Below are 21,852 nucleotides of genomic sequence, written 5' to 3'. Positions count from 1 at the left end.
TCCATGGAACAGCTTCTGTATAAACACTTTCTTTCCTTCTATCTGCTGGGAGAACACAAAGAGCATTTGTATTCATGACTCCTGTGATGGCTGATGGACACCTTAGCCAGGGAGGGAGCAAGTGGGCTCAGCAGAACTTTGTCAGGTGTGACTTTGGAGTAAAGAATGCTATTTATTTTATATCTCCTGCATTGGTCAATTCTGAATGCAAACTAACCTCAGCTGAAAACTACAATGAAATGTACCATGCATGTCCTTGTTACTGTGGGACATGCAAGGCGGTTGAGAAAAAGCCACAATGGATGAATGTAAATTTTGCACATTGTTTCTTCAGCATTTGACTTGAACAACAGTTCATCACTTACCACCACATCTCAAAAATGTTCTGGACATGCAGTTCATGGGGTAAAGTGGAAATTACATTGCAGAGCCATTCTCAGACAGCAAGTATAAGATTAATGTTGCCTACTTTGCAACCAAGGAATTGAGCTGCTTCTGTCATAAAACTGAATAGTATTTCTGAATACATTTCTAGGCAGTGCTTGTGCTTTGTTTTTCCCAACACTTCATTGGTTTCATTCTAGAAAAATTAAAAACCTATAAAACTAAATTTGAAGATTATGTCTTCAGGTTGACTCATGATCAAAACTAGAAAGAAAGTATAATTAACTTTTCTTTTCTTGAGATTTTTCCCCTAGAACAGGCCCTTACTAATTCTGAGTTATATATTTAGTTTCCCAAAATGAAAAACACAAATTAAAGAACCAACATTTCTGTCTTAAGGAAGCAAAATATAATGATGGGGAGCAGAGGTGAGGGAGGGAAGATGCATTCTACACCACAATGAATCTCCTGCTTTAAGCAGGAGATAATCCAAATTCTCCTTGCTCTCATTTCATAAATTAATTTCTTAAAATTATAATCCAAAGAGTTTATTTATTACCAAAAATATCAGTTTTAAAAGAAGCAAATACATTAGCTAAGCCTTGTAAACAATTATCTATTTAGTTATACATTGAAAAAAATGGTTGCTAACCACAGGCACACCTTACAATCCCAACTGAGTGGTGAGACCCAGACACCTGCTTCACTCTGCTGGCTGGTATGGCTTTGTTGAGACTAGGGAACTAACCCCCTATTCAGCTCCTGACTTTCTGGAAGTCCACACCTGTGCTATTTCCATCATACTGCTTTGTGCTCTTCAATTGTGTGATGTGATTTTAAGTCTTCCCAGTGTTTGTCTCCTCCAAAGTTTTCCACAGAGCCTACTGGGAAAAGCCCAGTTTTCCCATTGTGTTGCAATGTGCCTTTGAACCAGCCATCCTCTCACTTTTTATGAACAAAAATAACATCTCCTTTAAGTTCCCATGTTCTGCCTCACTCTGGGGAGGATAGGAAACCACCACCTAGTGCCTTTCACAAACGACAGGCTAGACTCATTCATGACAGGACCCAGCGAGGAGCATGCCAGACTAGGAGTTGAAGCAATGGAGAATGCAAAGTCCAGGGAGCTAGTCTTCAGATGGAAGGCTTCTTTGTCCAAGGCTGTGCCTGCTGGTGCTACAGTGACTGGACCATTCCTGTCCATGAGGCAGGAGCCGGCCCTGCCATGGCCTAACCCAAGTGGTAGCTCAGGAACATGGCTCTCTGTAGGGGCAACTTCTCAACACTTAGCCCCACTTCCAGCTCCAATTCCACTTCAACAATGCTGGAGGGGATACTCGGGACTTACATTTGGTTGTGGTACCAGAAGGCAACTTCATAAACACTGTTTTTCTATTTTACTGTCCTTGTCTAGTTTGCTTGCTGAACTGATCCCACAAACTGATGAAGAACCATCTGGAGTTGTGGGAAGTCCAGGGAGAATGGTTACTGTCTGGACACTGGGCTTTGTTTAATTAGAGGCAATGGTGATACTTGAGCAGGTCAACAAAGTGGCTGAAGCACAAGCCAGGGAGGCACTGAGTTGACTGAAACTGACAGTAGCAGCATGGGCAGCAGAGCCTGCCATTGGTGGCACAGGCTGTGGGGAGACCAGCAAATGGTGGGATAGGCTCACAGATGCAGGTAACATTCTGTACCTTGATGGGTGTCAGTGCTACTGTGGGGCATTCTTGACTATGTGCTGCAATTGCCCTCATTGAATTGAGGGCCTGGTTGACTGTCATCTGCCCAGGCATGTGAAACAGGACCTTAGTCTGAGTACTTATTTGGATGTGAGCTGCTGACACTACAGCTGTAGAGACAACACTGGGTGTCCCAGCCACACCATTTCTCCGCAGTTTCTGGGCAGGTTCTCCTGCAATGGAAGGACTGGCCTTTGTTACACCCTAACTTGTCTGACCCATAATAGATGTAGGAACTTTAATTTGCATAGCATTTGTCACTGCCCTTGTGACACATGTCACATAATTACCAAGGAAAACCCTAATCTCAGTGGTATGCATTGACATCCCTTGGAAACAGCTATCCTGGAAATGCTGAAACACTAAAATTGTCTCTCCTATTCTCAGCTCTAGCTCATCTTCTTTCTGGGAGTGTATGGGTGGATAGCCACATACACACTGGGGTGAGTCTGAGTCCAAAAATGTGCAATCAGTACAGTGAATCCTGCCTTGGGTCTGGGTCCTATTTCATCAGCAGCAACACCAGCAATACTAGCTGATGGTGTGGAGGTGAGGACAATGGCAGCCAGGAGATGGGGTGGTAGAGGGGAGGATTCGCAGTTCCAAAGGCAGGTGGGTAGAGGAAATCCAATGGGAAAGTGAATGAGGAGCCAGTTGTCACTGAGATGCTTGAGAATGAGGTCACATTTAACTCAGTGGTACTCATGTGAACTTGAGAATGGGCACTTTAGGAACCCCACACAGTTCGCTGGTACTCTCAGCAGCTGTGGGGTTGCTAGAGCTGATGAGGACAGGATGGCTGATGTCCATGGAGTGGCGATTCTGGGATGCCTGGGAAGACTTGTTTGCCATGGTTAGGAAAGTAAAGGATTGCCACTTTTTGGTGTTCTTCTTGGTGTTGGAGAGTTTTGGGGCAGTGCTGCTCTGGGCTGTTGCTGAGGGACATTCTCCAGCATCAACTCCTGGCCTGGGAGGCTTATTCCATTCCATCAGCTGTTTAGCAGCTGAGTTAAACTCAATGTGGGAAATTGGAAATATGCGTACTTTGTCTGCCAACATTCGTTCAGCCCAGTTTTCTTCCACTCTGTGGATAACAGTCAAAATTACATCCTTTGCAAACAGAAAGCAATGTTTGTCCACTTCCATGTTTTTTCCTTCAAAGTCATAAAGTGCTTTTCACTGAGGTGGGGGTTGAGGTAATGGTTGAATAATCTGATAAAAGTTGGTGGGGGAAGAGCCATGGATCCCATTGACTTCCCCATGTTACCAGTTTTCATCAACTTGTTGCAAAATGATGATGTCATTTTGGTGAATTTAAAGTCACTAGGTTCCTTTCCTGGATAGTTTATAATGCTTTGGCACATAGTAACTGAGCTGTACCCCTCATTGGGGAATCCAGGCTTGCACCTGAGGCTGCTGTCCAAACTGGGAACCCTATAGATCATTCCTGCTACAATTAGCCATAATGCTGCCCTGAGTCTTGAATGCATTTGTACAGTTGTTCCCACTGCCTCCACCAAGACTAGGTTTCCAAGGCCTCTGCTTGATGCTGTCCAGAAGCCTGTGCAGCAGGATGTTACTGGGAAGCTCCTCAACACCCAAGCTAACCAGAGTGCTCCACTCAGAACAACTGAGGGAACCTAGGATCCCCATCAAACATCATTCACAACTTGTACCAGCAAGACAAGATTTTCCAGAAACATCCAGGTGTTCTAGACACACAGGACACTCCAAAAGATCCAAGAAGGCAAATTCATCCATATTGATCTATTGTGCTGAGAAAGGGTCTTCAGAAATGTTCATAGTTGTCTACAGCTCTTAAAATGATTTTTGTAACATGCTTTTTGGACTTTGTTCTGGCATCCTGACTGCTCCTCTTTGTTTGTGGCCCCTTGCCCAGCACACACTTGCCCACTGTTAACTGTGTCTCTGATGCCATGGTGCCCTCAAGACTCCTCTATGCTGCCCCCCTCACATGCACACACACAAAGTATGCCACTGCCTCCCACTTTCCCAGCCTTAGATGTTATTTTTTTAAGTCAACAGAATGCTTGGTAGGTTTGAAACCAATGTGAGAGTTGGAATAATCCAATTTTCAAGCCTGGATTGATTATTTTGTGAATTTGTGACTTTAGAAAAAAGTGACTGTGAATTTACTTTGTGACTGTTTTCTTATTTTCTGGTGGTAGTAATAATCCTTGTTGTAGAGAACATCAGGAACTACAAAGCTCCACTGTAGTGCATGTCAGGATATACACTGCAAATATGGCAGGTATTATTATCCTGAATTTAAGAATGTATCAAACATGAGCAGTAATGACAGTGTCTTGTGGTGATGGGCCCCCCACAGTGCAGAAGTAGAAAGCACCATCACTCTTCCTGTGACAGCAACTGGATGACACCAAGGTAGAAGGGGCCTGGATACTTGACACTGGTGACATACTTATGGCTCTCCAACTTTCCTTGCAGAATATCCCCCAGGAACTGTCCATCTATGCTTTCAAGCTGGAGCAGTCCATCTTGTTGCAGATCCTGCAGGAGATTCTGGCTAACATGGTGGAGAATTTGGAAGGGGCAAGTACACTTTAGACTGGAGTATTTTAGTGTGCTCAGCTGCTATGGGATGGTGGCTCTTACAGGTACTGGAAATCGTGTTTGTGGAGATTCTGGCTAACACAGTGGAGAAGTTGGAAGGGGCAAGTATACTTTGGATTGGAGTATTTTAGTGTGCTCAGCTGCTGGGGGATGGTGGCTCTTACAGGTGTAGGCAATCATGTTTGTGGAGATAAGTCAATGACTTTCACTTTTGACTCCCTTGGGGTTTACCTTCTGCTTTACCCAGAATCCCATCATATCTTTGACTTGAAAAAACAAATCCAAGTGCAATGTGATCTGTGTCGGCTGCCTCTTGTGCTCATGGAAACAGCCTTTGTTGTGCATCTGTGTGTCTCCCTGCATCTTTAGAGCTCTGACTGTTCCTATTTTGACCAGTTATTTTGTGAATGGCTCTTTGTTATTGACCATTATTTATTGTCAAATACCTTTAACTATGTGGCTATGTTCTAAGCTCTTGTTTGGCAAATAAAATTTTATGGCACTATTATATACTTTAGATAATGAAATCAGTGAAATGAAATGGCTTTAGTTAATTGTAAATTTGCAAATAGTTAATTATTTTCTTTTGAAAATTAAAACTTTTATGTCTGTATTTAAATGCAGATATTTTCCTTCAAAAGTCTGTCTAATTATTTTAATTATTTTTCATGAGACATGCTCTTACTGACTGGGCTAGTTCTAATGAATTCATACAGTTTATAGTTAAGCAGAAGGATAAATGTTCACCATTTTTGGTCTTCTCTACATTTTTAGGTGCATTCTAAGTGCTACTGTTGTGTAGTTTAATAAACTGGAGTATTTCCAGGAAAAGAACCAAAATTTTTCTTTTTTCATTAATGATCTAATATTGCTATCATTGTTGAATTATTGCTCTATTTGAGATCAGAAAAGAGATTAATAATACATGGTTTAAATAAAATGAATGATGAATTGTATTGTAACATATATTTGCACCATCCATGTACAAATCTTATAGCCCTATAGTTTAAAATATTTTAGCATCACAGCTTAGGACTTTAAACAGGCTGTGAATGAATTCTAAATTAAATTTTAACATGCATAATTTGATGAAAACCTACTATAAGAAAGAGATGCACTTCATGGAGCTGGATCTTACTTTCAGAAGCTAGTATTTATTAAGAAGAAAACACTGTCAAATAGCTCAAGGGAAAAGTGTATGAGTTTTTAGGGGTGAGAAAGATTCTTATTTAAGCAGTTTTGATGATACCCAGGAGTGATATTCAAAATATTTTGCAACTTCTTTGGAATAAGTACCAGTAAATCAGAGTGGCTGGCAGCCACAGTTCTGGAGGGTGGGTGGTCTGAGTGATTGTGGAGGACCCCTGGGGAGGTCCAGTGATGTTTACCAAGAGGGATACTTACTTTTCACTGTAACAATAATTTTAATCATGAGAGCCTTTACTGGTTATATTTGATTCATGGATGCTGCTGGGACTCATAAGAATCGTCTTTCAGACTCCCTGGATGCCCATATCATCTCTCCTTGGGTCTTCTGATGTCTCCTTCAAACTCCTTATGGTACTGTAATGGATTCACCTTTTGTCAAGAAAATTGACATCTCTCAGTTAAAAAGTTATGCACAGTAGCTTCTCTGGAATGAAGATTCCCCATTTCCTAAGGTAATGTGTCAGAAAGTAGACACTAATCTTTTTTTTTTCTTTTTTTTTTGAGGGGGCTACCAGGGATTTAACTCAAGGGCACTCAACCACTAAGCCATATCTCCAGCCTTAGTTTCTATTTTATTTAGAGACAGGGTCTCACTGAGTTGATTAGCACCTTGCTTTTTGCTGAACGTGGCTTTGAACTCACAGTCCTTCTGTCTTAGCCTCCTGAGCTGCTGGGACGAGAGGCATGCGACACCATATCCAGCTTATTTTCTAAATATAGGATGCTACTGATTTCCTACAACACAATGCTTGCATTTTACAAAGAAAAAATGTTCAGTACTAGAATTTTGGTAGGAAATGAAAATACAAGTTGTAGAAAAGTGCACGAATAGCTGTTTCTTAACTCTGAAAATGTGAAAGAAGTACATGGGGCACTACATCTGTTATCATCATCTCTGGTGATCTGGAGAATGATGATATAAATGGTGCAAAACTTTCTCACATTTAAATAAGTGGTAAGACCAGGTGCCCATGTCACAGAGTGGAAAGTCTCAAAGGTATTGCCCTAGTCTTCACTTTTTAGCTTGGTGTGGTTCAGTTTCTTATTACTATTTGATATGCTGTCAAAGTTTCTTTGCCATTCATAAATCCTATAATCCTTCAAAGAAAAATAATTTTTAAGAATTCTCACGTTTTTTCCCCTAGTTAAAAATGGGAAAAGGAGAGTGAAAACGAATGGTACAGCATTTGATGTCTGTTCTGTCCTTTTAATGATGAGAATAACTCTGTAAGTGAATATTAGTATAAGTATTACTAAAGTGTGATTGAGATGCACATTCAGATGAAGAAAATGCTCAGGAAGTTGATTTGAAAGTAGTTAGCTTGATTCAGGTGTAGTAGATCCAAAGAAGCTACTCTCATTTTGTGACTTTTACATCCAAACAGAAACAGCTCTGGCAAGAAAAGAGAATCTGCAGTCAGGTTTTTGTGTGTTTTGCTTGATAGCTAACTGCTTCTATTGGAGTTTGGAACTGAAGACAATTGTTTTGAGTCCCAGAACTATTGCTTTGAAGTGGTATGCCTTGACCAGTAATCTCACTGAAACCTAGTATGATACGTGTTGCTACAATTGAATATCAGCCTTGGTAATTATAGAGAAAAGACATTTATTAGCTCTTGGCTTTGGAAGTTCAAAAGCATGGCACTGGAATCTGCTGAGTCTTAATGGGTCATAAGGTGGTAGAAGATAGCACATGGGGTTATGATTTCAGTCTGAAATGTCCCCTGAAGGGCTTGTACTTTTTTGTTTTGTTTCGTTTTGAGGCAGGGTCTCACTAAATTGCTTAGGGCCTGGCTAAATTGCTGTGACTGCCCTTGATTTTGTGATACTCCTGCTTCTGCCTCCTAAATGGCTAGGATTACAGGTGTGTGATACTATGCCCAGTTGATAATTTGACTCGAACACAGGAATATACATTGTGAAATATTCACTACAAACTAATTAACATTCATAACCTCACATAATTACATTTGTCAAAAAGGTTCTAAACTTACATGCCTTATTGAACAGGATAAGTGTTTCAGTTTACATTGATACAGCTCTGGCCATAGAATTATAATCATTCCAATTATACATGGTGACATAATGCCTTTGAACTTTTCATGTATTTAGAGATATTTAGAAAAGCAATGACTTCTAGTGAGTTCTTTTCTTTAAACATTAGATCTGGCTTATTAACAATTAAGAATAACTAGGAAGAAAAATAAATTTGGATGTCCTTTATTTACATCAAGAAATGAACTCTTTATCTGAACAAAAACATAGTTCACCTTCAGGAGTTAAATCCACTTCAAAGAGTCATACTATATCCTTCTATTTTCTATACATTTGATGACCAGTCTACTTAGAAGTTTTTATATTCTATGAGAAGTCAAAAGAAAATAACATCTGAAAAAATGATTTTGAATACTCTTAAATAGTCATTTAGAAAAACTGACATAAAAACCCTCTGAAGTTTTAAGCTTCATCTTTTTTAAAACATTACATACTTTTTAAAATAACTTGTCATAACTGATTTGCTCCCATGTTAGCAACTCTTCTAAAATTACTGTTAAATTGTCTAACAGGAGAGTTTTTCCTATAGAAATAGTTCCTATTACATCTATAGAAATTGTCAACAGGGCTAGAGATGAAGCTCAGTGGTAGAGAGGTTGCCTAGCAGGTAGAAGGCCTTGGAGTTTAACTCCCAACACTGCAAAAAAAGAATGGAAGAAAGAAGGAAAGAAGAAGAAAAGAGAGGAGGCATGAGGGGAGAGAAAGGAATAAGTTATTAAAACAAAAGGGCAAGTGGTACACATATACATATATAATGTACTAGCTCTTTAAAAATTTTACAGAACTTTAGCATTTTAGTTACATCAAATTGGGTGATATTATGATGTAGAATGTCACATAATAAGTTCTATCTTGGCCTGGCCTAAACCAAACCAATGGGTGAGTGACCTAGAGAGTACTTCTCCCTGGCTTGATTGGGACAGGCTTGAACTTGTGCTGCTTTAAGATTCACAGCATAACGAAGAAGCCAAGACTTCCCTGACAGGCAGTGTGAGTGTGCTAGGCCCCTGGGAGCCCATGACTGGGGCTCCCCATGTCCCTGCAGCCACCACCCCCACCCAATGGTTCACAATAGTCTGCTCTGTTGCCCAAAGGCCTGAGTGTTCACAGCGCTTTTTGGTGTGGCTGGATAACCACTCTTCATTAATGTATCAGCAGCAGGCAAGCCTCTGCCAGGTGCTAGCACTCAAGGAATACTTCCTGAGGAGCTGTGAGCCAGGCACAATATGCCTGGGACTCTGGAGAACAGAATAGTCAAAAGTCTCCAGCACACAGTGCACATGGATCTTAGAATGTTTTCAGAAGGCATGTTCCCATCATGGCCCCAGGAAGGTCATGGCCCTTCTTCTCACCCTGCTGTGTTCTCCACACCTGGCCTAGAACCTGTAAGGATTATAGAACCCAAGGAACTGTCTTCAGACTGCCAAATTCACATGCTTTCCATCTTTGCCATTCTGCCTACCTCATGTGGGACCTTCATGGGACAGATGGAAATGTCCAGTTTAACAGACTCTTCCTGTTAGAGTCACAACAAATAACATGTTTAGTGATATTTGTAACATTCCTGGTTACACAGTTTTGTGCAGAGTTTCATTGAGTAAGTGAGACCTTGAGAGAGGAAAAGAAGATGCTTTAAACCACTAACATCTGCAACAGTTTCTCCCAACTCTGTACCTCCTCACTGGCATGTAATTAATGGCTTTGGACCACATCCAGAATCATTGGCTATGGTCTAATTTATGGGAATTAAAAGACTTTATCTCCAGCCAACAAAATTACATTACATTCCACAGGGCAGTATTTATGGCCCACACAGAAAAGGGAATCAGAGCCTGGTGAGAGCGCAGCTGCTTGACATGTGCATGGAGTTTCTTACCACAGTAGGTCTGAGTGGAAGAAGCTGTCCTTAGAGTCAGGTTCGGGCCTATGGGGCTGGCACTAACTCAGCCACAGGGGACATATGACAGCCTGAAGCTCTCACTACTCCAGGATGTCTAGACTACCAAGGCAGTCTTAATGGTGACTATTTATTTTGTACTTTCTCCAGCCTTATCAAATTATCTGTGTTGTGAGTTTGCATTTATTTATCTCTGAAGGTCACACTTAATAATAAGGAACTTGCTGTGGCCATTATGCTTCCTGTGTTTTTGATTCTTTCTTTCTTTTCTCTTTTTCATATGCAGAGTGACAATGTCTATATCAGTCATAGAGGGTTTAATCATCAACAAATATTTTCTGAACATCCACCAGACACTGATGGACATATGCAGTAACAAACAAAGTCCTTGCTCTCATTTCTGGGGGACAGGAGCCTAAGCAAGCATGCAGGTAACAGGGTAGTGTCTTCTGAACTGCTTAGTACTGTGAAGCCAGGTTAAATGTTTCTTAGTCTATTTTGTGCTGCTGTAACAACATGTAAACAGATTGAATAATTTATAAAGAAAATAAATTTATTTGGCTCACAGTTTGGGGCTGGGAAGGCCAAGGCTAAGGGAGAGAAAGAAGGGTGGAGCATGCACAGACCAGTCAGCTCTTAAAGATTCCTCCTCCTAGAACTGTTGCCCAGAATGAGGTTTCCAGCACATGAACTTGGAAGGACATAGTCAGACCTAGGAAGGGGTCAGAGAGGGCATTGAGAGAGGAACTCAACACTTTCTAGGGATCCCTGATATGATGATATATGGTAACAGCAGAAACCTGAAGAAAGGTGTAGGATGACTGTGGATCCTGCGGATTCAGTGCTGGAGGCAAGGAGTCCTGGGGAGCACAATGCAAGAGGCAGGCATCCTGGGGGACAAGTGTTGGTGGCAGGGTGTTCTGTGGGACACAGTTGTAAAGGCAGGGGGTCACAGGGCTAGTCAGGGGACTGTGGGACCTTGTGCAGCTCCTGAATGAGGTTGTGCGTGAAGTTCTGGAGGAGCAAGGGGAGCCAGGGCAAGAGGAAGGTGAGTCAGAGACAGCCCAGTATGGGTGTGAGGCAGAGAGGGCCAGATCATGCTGTGCTCCAGAGGTCTTGTGAGGACTGTGGTGTGGTGGGGAGACAGTTCCTGGGAGGCTCTGACTAGAGAGTGACATAACAGGTTTTAAAGGAATCACTTTGGTTGTTAAATGGAGCAGATGGTGGGAGGACCAGAGTGGGTGCTGGGGCAGCGGGGGCTTTTGCAGCAGTCCTGAGAGAGTCACTGTGGTGGTGGCAGCAGAGTCAGAGTGATTGCAGTGACAGTGGTCTCTGGTGTGCCTTGGCCTTTCCCACCATGGGGCATGCTTTCCCTTTACAATGGAGTGTCAAGGCACAGTGCTTGGCTGGCTGCTTACTCAGTACACCCTGTTGGCCTTACCTGAGTGTGGGATCATGAGGAGCCTTTGGAGGACCAGGCTGGGTTCCAGGGTGTCCAGCATGTAATCGGAGGGTTGAACATTGATCTAACTCCTGGATCTCCAGGAAGAGAGGGGATACAGGGATTGATATTCACTTCTGCCAGTGAGTCCTCATCCACACCCACACAATAGAACCTCCAGTTGACCCTAAAAGCTACAGTTCTGAGAGCCTCCAGAGTGGTAAACACAAGGGGCTCTGGGGCACCAAGGAGAACAGAGATGCCCCACCTCCATTAGTCCTGTTTTTATTATGTCACATCAGGAGAGACTATTCAAGGAGTGGAACTTGGGAGTTGCCATGTAACCCAACAAGTCCCCTCTAAGTATACACTCTTGAGAACTAAAGCCAGACAATGAGATAATAATGTGTATGTGAAGTCTATAGCTACATTACAAAACCATGGCTTTGAGACAAAACCAAGCTCACTATGGTTGCTGGCAGGTGGAGCCAAGAAGTACAGCAGCAGACCCCAGCAGCTCACTACCATTTTTTTTCTATTTGGGCTTATTATCTGGTGCATTTGATGAATGGAATCCACAAACCAGGATGAATCAATGTAACCATAGCATTTATTGAAGAACGGAAACCAAACACTTGTCATAAAACAGAAGATGCTGGTGACAGCAACAGCAGATTTGACCTGTCAGGGAAGGCACGTTTCAGGTTGTATATAGCTCTTGGGTTACTGCTATTGGCCCAAACTTTTGCTAATGAGAACTTGGAAAGGCAGTAATGCTATTGGTCAGCTCTGGAGTCCTGACTTCCATTCAGATCTGCCAACTTCCATTTCCTCAGGGCAGGTCAGAAGGGGAAGGTTTACGTGCTGGAATGGGAATGCAGCACTGCAGGAAGTGGACTTCTGCCATAGGCCTTAGTACTGGGCCCAGGTCTGGCTGACCAAGGGTGACAGGTGGGCATGGTTAACATGGTGATTGGCCTGGGCTATGGTTAACAGTGCCTGAATGGTGGGTTCACATGGCTGTAGGTCCTGCTCGTCACCTGGACCCCACTGGGGCCACCACTCCTTGCTCCACTGCTCTGTTGCCACTTTGCTTCATGACAGGGACCAGTAGGCTGGCTATGCAGCTGCAGGGAGCCACGTTAGTTATCCACAAAGCCTAAAAACAGAAACAACCCAAATAAAGAATGGAGAGAACAATGGAGAGGATGAGGGAGGTGGAATATGGAATATTCCAGTTGAAGAGGAAGACAGTTGTGATATGTGTTCCGCAGGGCTCCTCCACACCTTGAGCTAAAGAAAGACACTTGCATCAAAGAATAGGTGTAATCCCTCTATTGGAAATGTCAAGAACTGGTAAATTCATGCAGAGAGAAAGTAGGGGCTCTATTGGGAGATGAGGGTGGGGGTTCTTGGAGTGACTGCAGAAGCTATAGGTCTTCTTTCAAAGGTGATGGAAGTATTCCAAATATGACATGGTGATGGTTGTCCAGAGGCCAGGAGTATACTACAAACTGCTTTCTCTTTCGTGTACTTTAGGATGATGAACTTTATCCCAGTAAAAAATTTCAAAAAAGGAAAACACCTTCAGAGTCATACCTCTCTGGTCTTCCCTCCCCAACAATTATTCAATCTTGCAGTTCCTGTCTTACTTGGCAACCTCCTGAGAATTCCATTTCCTTCCAATTTCTGTGCCACATATTCAGTAATTGCCTTCTTGCTACATGCCCTCCCTCCATCTCTTGTTTCCCACCAAATAATCCAGCACCTTGCACCAAATCCCCCCCCCAAAGCTCTTAAACCCAGCAGGAACTCTTGCCTCCAACCAAATAATACTAAATAATACAGGGTGTAAGCAGTTTGCAAATGGCATGACATGGGCTAGATATCCATTTATACAACATGGTTGGTTGGGATGCCACACCTCCATTGCCATAAATGTGATACCCTGTTGCAATTGGTTTTTAAGTGAATTAGGCAGACACATCTGTGGAAGCCAAATGTTTGGTAGATACCTTGGTAGGAAACCTAATTGATTTTACACAGCCTCTCCAGTGCCAGCAGGCCAGATACTGCTTTGAGGTTGGCTTAGAGTCTTTTCTCTTCCTAAGGTTGCATGATGTTTGTCAAGAGAAGGATAATCAGTTTCTGTTTTGAAAAGAGGAGTCACATGAACATGCTGTTAGGTGAAAGTTTTTGCTTTTGCCAAAGTCCACATATCTGGATGAAACTGGTGTCTCCATAAGGCAAGCATGAACCACCTGTCCAGTTACTTGGGGCACTCTTCTGGGAAGCTGAGCCAGACATGTACACAGCCAGAATCACTGTGACTGAGAGTGAATGCTTTGCACACTCTGAGAGGCAAGTGGTTATCTGTACTCAGCCACGGTGACAAGCTGGATGTTCTGCTGTGATCTGGGCATTCTGAAGAGCCCATTGTGAGGATTAAGATTTTTTTCATGACTTGGGAGCACGGTCACAGGGAGGGCAAGCAAAGTTCTTCAAAAGTGAAGTTCTAAATATGAACTTTCTCAGTAATGAGACTGGAGGAAAAATTTAAAACTAAAGTTGATATTGTGCATGTGCTTGTGGGTCGTAGCTTCCATCATGGATGCCCACAAATGTTAGGCCTTCTCTGCTGTGCAGGTGCTGGGAGTCATTTGGGTTTGAGCCATTCTGTTGGTTTTGGTTAATGAACAGGATGCTTTATTTTCCAGTGACCATTCTGATATTTAGGAAGCAGAAAAAGGCTCAGCATCAGTGCTATAGTGAATATTACTGTAAACATGTCAAGATTATTTGGAGGAGTATAGATTTGATCTGAGGAATACATTCCATAGTTGACTTTAAATGGAATGAAGTTGTGGAAATAATTCTGATGTTCTTGAAAGAAAGTAGACAGTGTCACAAAGCTCTGACTTGTATGGCTTCAAGTTTGCCTGGACAGTGTAAGTCTTTTACTGACAGCTCTTCTATTACATTTGTGTTGGAAGAAGGTTGTGGCCCAGAAAGAGGAGTCAGAAGCCAAGTCTCAGAGCATTGCTTTTGAGGGTCACTGGCAGGTTTTTTCCCACTGACTCACATGTTCTGAGAGTCCCTGCAGTAGGCCTGTCACTGTGGAAACATGAAGTTGGCTTGACAGGATGAAGTGTTCCAAACCTGTGTGGGGTTTGAGGATCTTTAAGAGATCATAAACTGTTCAGGCAGTCCATGCTTGAACAGTTTGATTCAAGTTAAAGGAATGAAAGGTTCACAAATCCCCAGTGTGTGAATGCCGCAGTCTGGCTGGGCACAATTCACGAGCCACTTGTCAAGCAGAAAGGATTTTTGAAGCAGTAACGAACTTTATTTTTAACACACACACACACAGCACCACCAGAGCTCTCCAGGAATTCCCTAGAGCCCAACAGCCACCTCCAGCACTTCTGGCGAGCACCCTCAACTGGAACTGTTACATCATTTTCAATTTTACCGCTCTTGAGGCAGATTGGCTGGGTCGTGTGGGCGGAGCCAAAAGAGTTCCCCAGTGAGCAGCTCCGTGGTTGTTATGTGCTGGGTGGGGCGCCTAGCTGTGAGTGAGGTGGCGGCTGGAGTTCCTCCAGGCCCCAGGTCCAGCTAGCAACGCTTCCCCGCTGCCTAGTTCTCTTGCCCTAGCACCCATGTGGCAGGGTAGTCAAGTCGCAGCTCTCCACTTTGGCCGGGTTGGCGCTCACAGGGCCGCCCCTGTCCTGCCCGGCCCTTCACCCCAGCAAGCTGGACGATCTCCTCCAGGTGCATGTCCTGTCTGTCGGCTGGGGACCAGGCCCACTCTTGCCCCAGCCCGCGCACGGAGGCGTCGCGGGCATCTTGGATCCTTGGGCCCCGATCTCAGGAAGCACCCCAGACAGGGCGAGACTACCGCCGCCTGGGCTGCGGAGGGAGGCAGAGAAGGAGCGGGCCACCGCGAGGGAAGGCGGGGATGTCGAGGAGGACAGGAGTCCTGGAGCGGCTGCCACCAGGGGCGCGGATCTCAACATGTGAATGTTTATCTAGAAATTGCCATGAAAATACTAGAACATTCTAGGTGATGTGAGCAGGTGTATAATCATAGATTTGTGTTCTTTTATGATTTGTCAAAATAGAATACAGGTAAGAACAATTGCTAAGAAATGAGTGGTGTTTCATGAGCCTCAACTGGAGAGAATTCATCATATGTGAAACCAGTGATGCTCCCTTGCTTATTTTAAATTCTCTCTGTGTTTTTGAAATCATTAGAAGCTCTTCATGTATGCTGTCTCCTTATTTTTAAAAACAGCTTTATGAAGGTGTATAATTGTTATGGTGTCTTTTTAAGGGAAGGAAATAAAAAAAAAATAGAAAGGTAAGAACTGGTAAGTAGTTAGGCCAGGATTTTTTTTCAGAGGGTTCGTTTATATAGAAAACATGCACTTAGCTGTCTTACTATGCTGACTTTAAAGAAATTAATGAATGTCAGTCTGAAATCATTCCAAGGACATGTTAGAAACAGCTTATTCAGAGTCTTGGAGTTGGTTGTTCAGTATCTAAATCAGTGTATCAGATTTACCCTTAGAATATTCCTTTTATGGAGAAGACAGTCTTGGTTTTATTTTGTGTTTAATGTATTTGTAATGTCCTTTTGTTATGAAAATATCTTTTGAGCACCAGCCCATATCCAGTTGGAATATGTGCATCCTGGATTCGGGTTATCTCAAGCAGCAGCTTCAATGATTAATAAGGCTCAGTTCTCTAACTCACCTATCAGTTCTTATCCTGGTTCCTTCTTCTCTTTGGCAGTCACATTTTGAGACTTCCAGAATGTATGGTATTGATTAGATTGGAAGGCTAACAGAAAGAAGAAGGGAAAATCATTGATGAGAAGATAAAGCAGCACACATGTGCAGAATGGGGAGCCCAATGACTATGCCCCAGATTAAAGGCAAAATGTGACACCCAGTGAAAGTGTTTATCTCTGTGCCTAAGCAGAAGCAGTGTAAATGAATATTGCATACCAGTGCAATTTTATATTTGCTTAACTGCATTATCAATTTGAGGCAAGTATTTTTTCCCTGTCCCTTAAATGTTATTTATTTTTATAATGTGGAACATCAAATTTTAATCTTGAAACATTTTATTTAGTCCTCAAATTATTAAATTAAAGGAATGATGAATTATGATTTTAATAACAAGCCCGTCTTACAAAATTCATCTCCTGTCTCAAAAAAACAATAGAAAATCCATATATGATATTAGCTAATGATCTATTTACAGATGAAATTTTATACAAATTTACAGTAGTAAATTTTATACAAATTTAAAGGAGTAAATTCCATCATATAGCTTAAAATATGAAGATAAGACAGGTGAAAATTAACTCAACCTGTAGTAGTCTTTATACCTTTTAAAATTTGTATAAAATACAGTAATTTCTTAAAATACAGAATATTATGACATATTGGTGTCAACTTACACAGATGAAAGCTGGCATCAGCTTTTTTGCCTAACTTCTTTATTTCACCAGACTTCATATATTACATGGATATGCCAGTTTTTTTTTTTACTTCAACACACAGGAACATAATGTACAGTGTTTTATAAAATCAGTGGTTAACTTAGGAATGATTTCATTTTCAACCACATCCTACATTTTTTTTAGTTGTTGATAGATATTTATTTTATTTTTCATATATGGTGCTGAGAAACAAACCCAAGGACCTCATACATGCCAGTCAAGTTTGCTACCACTGAGCTGCAGCCCCAGCCCCACATTCTACATCTTTTTAAGATGATAAACCCTCTTGCTATTGGATGAAGTCTTTTCAGTGCATGTTTTTATTTCCAAGCGTTATTTTTTTTTTTAATTTGTCATTTCAGTACTTAGTTCCCATGGGAAAACTGTCATAACTACCTCCCTACCAGACTGCTTTCCCTACTTTTGTTCTCAGGACTCTGAAAACCCATGACTGTATGGCACCATAATGAAATTGGTGGAAGAGGCCAATGACAAAGAATGGATATAAATATAAAAAGGTAGGCTAAGCTGGATCCTGCCACAGTTGTGGGTGGGCACACTGGCTCCCTCCAAGCCTTCCAGAGCTTCCACAGAACAGCTCCTGGATAAACTCTTCCTTTCCTTCTGTCTGCTGAGAACACAAAGAGCATTCTTATTAATGACTCCTCTGATGGCTGATGGACACCTTAGCCAAGGAGGGAGCGAGTGTGATCAGCAGACCTTGGTCAGGAGTGGCTTTGGGGTAGAGAATGCTGGTCATTTTACATCTCCTGTATTTCTCAGTTCTGAATGCAAACTAACCTCAGCAGAAAACTACAATGAAATGTATACATCATGCATGTCCATGTTACTGTGGGACATGCAAGATAGTTGAGAAAGAGCCACAATAGATGAATGTAGATTTTTCACATTGTTTCTTCACCATTTGACTTGAACACAAGTGAACCACTTACCAACACATCTCACAAATGTTCTGGACACACAGTTTGTGGGATAAAATGGAAATTACATTTCATAGCCATTCTCTCCCTGACAGCAAGAATAAGATTAATGTTGCCTACTTTCCAACCAATGAATTGAGCTGCTTCTGTTATAAAACTAAATATTATTTTCTGAATACATTTCTAGTCAATGCTTTTGCTTTTTTTTCTCATCACTTTATTGGTTTCATTCTAGGAAAATTAAAAACCTATAAAATTAAGTTGAGGATTAAGTCTTCAGATTGACTCATGATCAAACTTGAAAGAATCACTGACTTTTTTTTCTTGAGTTTTTTCTCCCTACCATAGGCCCTTACTGATACTGACTGAATTGTATGTTTAATATCCCAAAGAGGAAAACCCAAGTTAGAGTACCAACAGTTCTGTCTTAAGGAAGCAATATGTAATGATGGGGAACAGGGGTGAGGGAAGGAGGATGCATTCTACAGCACAATGAATCTCTTGGCTTAAGCAGGAGATAATACAGCTTCTCCTTGGCTCTTGTTTCATAAATTAATTTCTTAAAATCATAATCCAAAGAATTTATCTATTACAAGAAAATTTCAGTTTTAAAAGAAGCAAATACGTTAGCTAAGTCTTGTAAACAAGTGTCCATTTTAGTTACACATTATAAAGACAAAACAAAATAAACAAACACAAAAATGGTTGCTTAGCACAAGGTACACCTTACAATCCCAACTGAGTGGTGAAACCCAGACACCTGCCTCACTCTGCTTGCTGGTGTGTCTGTGCTAAGACTCAGGAGCCACACACCAACCCTCTGCTCAGCTCTTGAACTTCTGGAAGTCCACACATGCTCTATTTCCATCAGACTGCTTTGTGCTCTTCATTTGTGTTGATGTGATTTTAAGTCTTCCCAGTGTTTGTCTCCTCTGATGTTTTCCACAAAGCCTCCTGGGAAAAACCCAGTTTTCCCATTGTGTTGTAATTTGCCTTTGGACCAGCCATCCTCTCACTTTTTATGAATAAACATATCTCCTTTAAGTCCCCAAGTTCTGCCTCACTTTGTGGAGGATAGGAAACCACCACCTAGTGCCTTTCACAAACAACAGGCTAGACTCATTCATGACAGGACCCAGTGAGGAACATGCCTGACCAGGAGGTGGAGCAATAGGACTGAAAGTCCAGGGAGCTAATCTTCAGATGGAAAGCTTGGTTCAAGGCTGTTCCTGCTGGTGCCACAGTGACTGGGCCATTACCATCCATGGGACAGTAGCCGGCCCTGCCATGGCCTCCCTCCAAATGGTAGCTCAGGACCCATGGCTCCCTGTAGGGGTAACTCATCACCATTTAGCCCTGCTTCCAGCTCCACTTTAACTTCAGCAATGCTGGAAGTGTTACTCAGGTCTTCAATTTTGTGGCAGCACCAGAAGGCAACTTCAGGAACCCCGTTATTCTATTTTACTGTCCTTGTCATATTTGCTTGCTGAACTGCTCCCACAAGCCGATGAAGAATCATGTGGAGTTGTGGGAAGTCCAGGGTCACTATCTGGCCACTGGGCTTAGTTTCATGAGAGGCAACGGTGATACTTGGGGAGGTCAATGAAGTGGCTGAAGCACAGGCCAGGTAGGTACGGGTTTGACTGAAACTGACAGCAGAGGCACGGGCACCAGAGCCTGCCATTGGTGGCAGAGGCTGTGGGGAGTCCAGCAAATGGTGGTGCAGGCCCCCAAATGCAGGTAGCATTCTGCACCTGGATGGGCATCAGTGCTGCTGTGGGGTATTCTTGATTATGTGCTGCAACTGCCCTCACTACATTGCAACCCTGCTTGACTGTAATCTGCCCAGGCATGTGCAACAGGACCTTAGTTTGACCACTTATTTTGTTGTGAGCTGCTGACACTACAGCTGGAGAGACAACAATGGGTGTCCCAGCCACACCATTCCTCTGGAGCTTCTGGGAAGGCCCTCCTGCAGTGGAGGGACTGACCTTTGTCATCCTCTAACTTGTCTGACCCACAGTAGACATAGGAACTTTAGCTTGGGTAGCATTTATCACTGCCCTTCTGACAGATGCCACATAATTGCCAAGGAAAACCCCAATCTCAGTGGTATGCATTGACATCCCTTTGAACCAGCCATCCTAGCAGTGCTCAAACACTGAAATCATCTCCCCTATTCCCAGTTCTAGCTCATCTTCTTTCTGGGAGTCTATGGGTGGATAGCCACATACACACTGGGGTGAGTCTGTGTTTGAAAATGTGCAATCTGTATAGTGGATCCTGCCATGGGTCTGCGTCCCATTTCAGCAGCAGCAACAGCAACAGTAGTGTGGAGGTGAGGACAATGACAGCCAGGAGATGGGGTGGTAGAGGGGAGGATTCATAGTTCCAAGGGCAGCTGGAGGGGGGACATCTAACAGGAAAACGAATGAGTAGCCTGTTGTCACTGAGATGCTTGGGAATGAGGTCACAGTTAACTCAGTGGTATTCATATGAATTTGAGAAGGGACGCTGCAGGAATTCCAGACAGTTCGCTGATTCTCCCAGCAGCTGTAGGGTTGCTGGAGCTGATGAGGACAGGAGGGCTAATCTCCATGGAGTGGCAGTTCTGGGATGTATGGGAAGACTTCTTTGCCATGGTGAGGGAAGTGAAGGAATGCTGCTTTTTCGTGTTCTTCTTGGTGTCAGAGAGCTTTGGGGCAGTGCTGCTCTTGACTGTTGCTTAGGGACATTCTTCAGCATCAACTCCTATCATGGGAGGCTTATCCCTTTCAATCAGCTGTTTAGCAGCTGAGTTAAACTCAATGTGGGAAATCAGAAATATGCTTACTTTGTCTGCCAACATTCGTTCAGCCCAGTTTTCATCCACTCTGTATATCACAGTTAGAAAAACATCATTTGCAAACATAAGGCAATCTTTGTCTACTTCCTTGTCTTTTACTTCAAAGTCATAAAGTGCTTTGCACTGAGGTTGGGGTTGAGGTAATGATTGAATAATCTGCTAAACTTTGGTAGGGGAAGAGCCATGGATCCCAATGACTTCCCCATGTTACCAGTTTCATCAACTTGTTGCAAAATGATTATGACATTTTGGTGAATTTAAAGTCACAGATTCCTTTCTTGGATAGTTTATAATGCTTTGGAACATAGTAACTGAGTTGTATCCCTCACTGGGGGACTCTAGGCTTGCACCCAAGGCTGCTGTCCATACTGGGAACCCTAAAGATCATTTGTGCTACAATTAGCCATAGTGCTGCCCTGAGCCTTGAATGCATTTGTGCAGTTGGTCCCACTGCCCCCACCAGGGCTAGGTGTCCAACGTCTCTGCTTGATGCTATCCAGAAGCCTGTTCAGCAGGATGTTACTGGGAAGCTCCTGAACACACAAGCCAACAAGGGTCCTCCACTCAGAACAACTGAGATAAACTAGGATCCCCAGCAAACATCATTCACAAAACTTGTACTGGCAAGATAAGACTTTTGCAGCAGTATCCAGGTGTTCTAGACACACAGGACACTCCAAAAGATCCACAAGGCAGATTCATCCATCTTGATCTACTGTGATGAGAAAGGGTCTTCAGAAATGTCCATAGTTGTGTGCAGCTCTTAAAATGATTTTTTGTAACATGCATTTCAGACTTTGCTCTTGCACCCTGACTGCTCTTCTGTGTTTGTTGCCCCTTGCCCAGACCACCCTTGCCCACTGTTAGCTGTGTCTCTGATGCCATGGTGCCCTCAAGATTCCTCTATGCTGCCACCCCCACATGCACACACACAAAATATGGCACTACCTCCCACTTGCCCAGCTTTAAATGTTATTTTTTTAAGTCAACAGAATGCTTGGTAGGTTTGAAACCAATATATTAGTATTAGAATAATCCATTTTCAAGCCTGGCTTGATTATTTTGTGACTGCGTGACTTTAGAAAAGTGACCCAACTTCTCTGTTTGCTTATTCTCTAGTGGTAGTAATAGTCCCTGTTGTAGAGAACAACAGGAACTACAAGCTCCAGTGTAGTGTGTCAGGATATACACTCCAGACATGGCAGGTATTATTACCCTGAATTTAAGACTGTAT

The 21,852-nt window shown here is 42.6% G+C and overlaps 3 pseudogenes; 1 reads left to right on the top strand and 2 right to left on the bottom strand.

Annotated features, from left to right (window-relative positions):
- Window positions 1-1,759: 1,759 nt before the first annotated feature.
- On the bottom strand, window positions 1,760-3,388 carry LOC107160145 (annotated as a pseudogene).
- Window positions 3,389-19,224: 15,836 nt separating this feature from the next.
- LOC107160144 lies at window positions 19,225-20,824 on the bottom strand (annotated as a pseudogene).
- Window positions 20,825-21,816: 992 nt separating this feature from the next.
- LOC125614575 overlaps window positions 21,817-21,852 on the top strand; it is a 3,832-nt pseudogene continuing 3,796 nt past the window's right edge.

Source organism: Marmota marmota, unplaced genomic scaffold (assembly GCF_001458135.2).
Source record: "Marmota marmota marmota unplaced genomic scaffold, marMar, whole genome shotgun sequence".
Taxonomy (NCBI): Eukaryota; Metazoa; Chordata; class Mammalia; order Rodentia; family Sciuridae; genus Marmota; species Marmota marmota.
The sequence above is the reverse complement of the archived record's forward strand: the minus strand, read 5'-3'. Positions and strand labels throughout refer to the sequence as shown.